Below are 6,287 nucleotides of genomic sequence, written 5' to 3'. Positions count from 1 at the left end.
GCTAACTAAGTTTGTACAGTATCTTTTCTTATTAATAGTTTTTTTTTTTTTTTTGAATCTGGGAATACAAACTGATAAAAAATATTCCCTATGTCCCACTTTGATAGTTCTAATTATTTTTTCACACAATTTAAGAAAAAGTACTTAACTTTGTTGGAACAATCAATTTAGGTAGCTATTTTTCTAAAATACCCTCACATTAATTAGAGTATAATTTTATGGGAACTTGAATTAATGGTAAAAAAAGAATCAACTCTCATTAAATGTGATAGGTTTATAGTAACAACCACTTACATTGAATAAGAGTATTTTAGAAAAATTAAAATACAACTACATTCTTCAATTGGAAACTGGACTACAATTTGAGACAGACGAAAAAGGAAAACAGGACTATCAAAGTGGGACGGAGGGAGTACATAAACAATTGTTTTAGGTATTGAATTTATAGTTTTTTTTTCTTCTTGATTAGAGGTTTTAGCAATGTTGCAGTTGCTCCTCCTAGTTAATCTGTTTGGATTGGTCATTTTTTGAAAAATAAATTTTTTAACTATAATGCTATAATAATACACAAATAAAAACAACCTCTAAGTTTTTTAAGAAGAATAGTGCTGTAATAGTTTTACTACTATAAACGTGTTTCACTAACTAATAAAGCAAAGCATACCTTTTTACCTCCGATGGTTCGGTGATTTATCATTTAATCTTCTGTAGTTTGGATGGGAGTGTTTTTCACAATGTATATAGAGTTTTAAAAACCTATATCGACTTTGTCAATATATTATTTTGATTTTAATTTTTAACTATTAACCATTAGTTTAACAAAAAACTGATGGTGACATTTTAATCCAAATCATGAGAATATTATATATATAAATTTTTAAATTATAGAAGATTTATGTGATAAAGTACAAAATTACAGGGGTAAATGGTAATTTACCCATAAAATTAATCCATTAAAATTTCATTACAGTTTTGGTGCGAGCAGACAAGTTATGCCCACCCTTCCAAATTATGCATTTCTAAGGGGGCCTACCAACCGACATTCATAACTGTATCAAAGTTTACACGGTTTATTGTTAGGGTAAAATACGAAAACCCCCTTATAATTTGGTGTATGTACATTGTAACTCTCTATAACCTGAAAATCTATAATTTAACCCCTTATCATTGTAATCAAAGTAAAACTGTTAGATTTTTTGTTAGATTTAATGGCCAAACCTTCAAATAAAATTATTATGAAAATTACAAAATCACTCTTCAATCTATGGTTAATGTAATGTTCTAAATAAAATTTGAGGAAAAATTATACTTTTAAAAAATTTTGAGGTAAAATTGAAATATTTGGAAAAAAAACTTATTAAAAACATTAAACCCTCCTAACTTTAAACCCAGTTGCATTTTAGCCCCCCCTCCCAACATAATAAATAGACACTTTACACTCCTACTTTATGTTTTAGGACAAAATTGGCCCTTTCATATTAATTATTATTTTATTTCTTTTCTCGCCCTTTTTGCCCTTTTTTCTACTTGTCAGTTTTCTTTATATTTTTTAGTTTTTATCCCTTCTCTCGTGCCATCAACTACTTTCTTCTCTTTGCTATTATTATCTATATATTAATTTTAATCTTCTTAAACTTATTCTTTATTTATTTCTAGACTATTTACTTTTTATTATTGAAAAAATAATGACTATAAAGTCTATGCTATAACAAAGCATTTATTATCTATGTTCATAAACTATTTCATACGTTATTTAAATCAATATGTTTAGAGTTTAGAATAAATTAATTTTTCATAAAAACAGAAGTGGTTAACCAACTATATACAAAAAAGTAAATAAAATTATTAATTACTTTTTTTGGGATATAATTTTAAATATTAAGTCATTTAAAGTCCTAGTATTCAAATTGCTAGTAATATACACTTTTTGATTATGATAGGCATATATCAAATTTTTATGCTATACAATTTGTCTTAAATTTTTAATAGTGTAAATAAATAAAACAAGAATGAAATTATAAGTAAAAAATGATTACAATATTGTAATAAGCATACAAATTAGTAATCCTAATAGGAAAGTGAAACAAAATGGTGAAACGAGAAAAGTGAAAAAAAAATAGTAAAAAAAGAAAATGAAAAATAAAACAAAGTAGTGGAAAAGAAAAACAAGGGAATGAATAAACAAAAAAAAAAAGAAACAAAATAGAACAGCAAGGGTACTTTTGTCCTGAAATATCAAATAGGGGGAGCAAAATGCTTATTTAATGAGTTCAGAGGAACAAAACGTAACTAAGGGTAAAGTTTAGGGGGTTTGGTGCATTTAACCCAGCTTATACTTGCTTTTGTGATTTATTCTTGCCCTTTTTATGAAACCAAGTAAATATAATTTTTATTTAAATTTCATTTTTACCTCAAAATTTTCTATAAGTATAGTTTGCTCAGAAATTTTTACTTAAAACATTATATTAACCATAGATTGATGGGTGATTTTGTAATTTCATAATAATTTTATGTGAAGAGTTTGACTATTCAAGTTTGACTGTTAAATCTAATGAAAAATCTAATAGTTTTACTTTGATTACGACTACAAGAGGTTAAATTGTAGATTTTCAAATTAAAAAGAACCAAAGTGTATATATGCCAAACCATAAGGTGATTTTTTGTATTTTACCCGTATTGTTATAAAGAACGAATTGTGTACATTCTAAGCAAAAGTTATACTACTTGACACCTATTATCTGTCTAAATCACGATCATTAACACAGGATTTTACCCAAATCTACATCATTGTTGGAATGTAAAGAGTTCGATTAATACTTCAAAAGTGGTTAATGTGTGTGTATATCTCATACATTTGCATGCACTAATATATTTCTTCAGAGCTATACTAGCTTTGATTCTACAAATTGAAAAAAGCTCCCTAACAGCTCTTTGGCTTCAACAATTTTTTAAAGCATATATATCCCATAACTTTTTCTTGACAATATTGCTGAGAGATGATGTTGCTAGAACTTCGTCAACTCTTAGTTATTAGATGTTCAAACAAAAAATGTACATTTCTTAGGAAGAGTTTTTGGACAGCAACAAAACAAATAATGAAGGCATGCTTCATTTAATTTGAAGTACAACACTTAATTAAAGTTACAGAGAAAATTTTGTTTATGCAACCATTACAAAATTTGGTGGATCAATTTCCGGAAACAATTCTTTTTATATAGTTGATCATGCCATGCCATTAATTTTTGTGGCAATAAATATTTAGACATCCAAACATAAGGATAGCTTTCTTCTTCTTCTTCTTCTTCTTCTTCTTTTTTCTGGTAAAGAACAAAAGACAAAATAACTAATTACACTTTGCACCCTTAATGTTTTCAACGATTCGCTCGCTGCATTTGTTATTTTGCTTTGAACTTCTCATGCTCTAAAGTTATTAATAATTACTCATTGCACATCAAATTTTTACTTTAGACAATTTATACCCTAAAGTTACTAAATCATCCGAAATTACCACAATCTTGCACAACATTAATGACAAGTATACAGGCAATGTGCCCAAATATTGATCACTTATGTGCTTGTAATTAATGAATGAGAAAATCAGCTGATGGGCTGATATAGGACAATTGAACAAATTTATGGTGCAAAGTATCTAAATAAAAGTTGAAGGCACAAAGTCATAATTGATGAAACAAGGTGTAATTAGTCCAAAACCAAACTGGAATTCGAGGTCATTCACCATATAACAGCTACAAAAATGTGCGATTGCTTTCAGGTTCCAATCATTTCATTTGTTCTCCTCCAAAACCAAATGATGAGTAACTAAGGCTCCAAGCTAATGGCAACGTCTTCATAACATAAAAATATAAACCATTTTCTTGTCGAAGAAGGCGCGCAGAAGAACGGATCCCGGGGAAACATTTTTGAGTTATTTTTTTTTATTGTTTTCCAAAAACATAAAAGGAAAAAGAAGACATCGTATTAAACTAACAAAAAGGGTAATGGAGGCAAAATAATTGGGATGCCAACATTAGCATTTCAAATTTGAATATGGACAACTTAGTATATCCACTTGTTAAAGTGTTTATGCAAAAATAATCGCATGTCATTAGAGACAAAAAGTTTGTCTAACACTGAGCACTCGTTAAGATGTTGTTCAAGTTTTAAATTTTTTAAAAAGTAAATTTACTTAAGAAAAGTGTATAAATATAAGTAGGGGTGTGCAAAATCGAAAAATTTCGATTTACCGACCGAATTCGAATTGAATTCAGAAATTCGAATTCGGTAATTCGGAATGATTTGAGTTCGAATTGGTCGAATTCGATAACGAGATTTTTTAAATCGAAAATTCCGATTTCGAATTCACAATTCAAAATTGAAATCGAAATCGGAATTCGGAATTTCTATTTCGATTTCAAATACGTTTTTCATATATATATATATATATATATATATATAATATAATATAACATTTATATTATAATAATAATTTTTATATTCATGAATTCGGTGAAATCGGAATTCCTATTTTGATTTCAATTTCGTTTTCACACACACATATATATAATATTTTATATATATGTAATATAATATTTATATAATAATAATAATAATTTTTATATTCATGAATTCGGTGAAATCGGAATTTACCGAATTCCGAATTGAATTCAAAACGAATTCAAATTTGGAATTGGTGAATTCGAAATCGAAATCGGTCGAAAATTCTGATACCAAAATTCCGAAAAATTTCGATTTCAAAGTTCCGAATTACCGATTTCGATTTCGATTCACACCCCTAAATATAAGAGAGAAATACTTCCGGTTACTTTATTTTGGAAGGATTTTAGCCGCATACCAAAATAAACAGCACATATTAAACGGCAAAATAACACAAAGGGAAAACAAAAAAAGAAAAAAATAATAATATATTCATGAAATAAAATCTTGTCATTAGGAGCAACTAGCGTTAGCCAAGGGATTAGGCAATTAACAATGACAACAAATTTGAAAAGAAAAAGCAACTTTTACGCATATCATATGCTTAATTACCAAAATCATGCCAATTCTTTCGTTCTTTTGTGGAAAAATAATTATGCCAAGTTGCCAATATTAGGGACCCTTTTATACAAGACAGAGAAAGTGAATAAGTTGACATCCTTCAGCAACAGTTTCACGCTAATAGTTATCCATCCATAAAGTCTTTCATATGATATTCAACTGATTTGTGCCTTTAATATTTGGATACTATGTTATTGATTAACATAAAAAAAAGTGTGGACAATAAATTTATTTAATATTTAGAAAAGTTAGCTCGAGAACAACCACACTTGTGTTCATCTGCCACAAACGAGTGCACATCTGGAGACATCATCCATTTCTCGATTTGTACGTATTATTCTTGTGCGAGGGTCATGCTAATCTTCTCTGTATCATTTCAATTTTATCGGACGTCCGTGCATCTAGAGAAATTCAGGGATAAATCGATTAAGTTACCCCAAATAAAAGGAAAATGAGATATTTTGATATAAATTTATACGTGCATCTAGAGGCATCAAAGGATAAATTGAGCAAGTTACCACAAATAAAAGGAAAATGAGATATTTTGGTATAAATATATACGCATACCAAATTTTACCACCAATATCTAATCTTTCCATGATGATTATCTTTGCCAATCTATATGTTATATAAGGGCTCGATCATCTGCACCAAAACAAATTTTTCTGACAAGGTTGAACTAGAAAGGAAGATAAGAAGAAAAACAACTGAAGCTTAGGATGGACATGAGGAAATTCATTGGTGTCTTTTTCTTGATCTTTCTTTTCTTCTCCAGTAAGTATCTGATTCCAGCAATTCTTCCGTGTTCTGGATTTATAATGGGCGTACCAAGTTAAAGTTCATTTTGCATCAACTAATCATTCACGAATAGTTTTTCCCCATTTGTCTGGCACTTTATTTTTATTTGAACGTCTATAAGTTCAAAAGTTAATTTGAATGACCAACGGTTCCATCTTTTTGTATGCAGATGAATATGCATGAAACTCAGTCTAATTTCAGAATAGTTTATATTCTTCTTCTTCTTCTTCTTTACCCTTCCACGCCGTTCCATACCCTTCCTATCCCCAACTACACTCTAAACCTAACAACGGATAGATCCCTAAGAGCTCTTCCTTGATCATTGGACCAACCTCAGTGGTTAAATAGTTTGTATTTGTTTTGTACTCAATATTTGGATGGGGCATAGGGTTCAATTCACGACAAAGTTATTTTGTTTCAAAGAAAATAGCAGA

The 6,287-nt window shown here is 28.8% G+C and overlaps 1 non-coding gene across 1 annotated transcript; it reads right to left on the bottom strand.

Annotated features, from left to right (window-relative positions):
* Positions 1–5,357: 5,357 nt before the first annotated feature.
* On the bottom strand, positions 5,358–5,464 carry LOC113740481 (U6 spliceosomal RNA). The gene has a single exon (XR_003460478.1). It is a non-coding gene; the product is annotated as a U6 spliceosomal RNA (small nuclear RNA).
* Between the last annotated feature and the right edge of the window lie 823 nt (positions 5,465–6,287).

Source organism: Coffea arabica, chromosome 4c (genome assembly GCF_036785885.1).
Source record: "Coffea arabica cultivar ET-39 chromosome 4c, Coffea Arabica ET-39 HiFi, whole genome shotgun sequence".
In the NCBI taxonomy this organism is placed as follows: Eukaryota; Viridiplantae; Streptophyta; class Magnoliopsida; order Gentianales; family Rubiaceae; genus Coffea; species Coffea arabica.
Note: the sequence above shows the minus strand (reverse complement) of the source record. Positions and strands in the feature narration are given on the sequence as shown.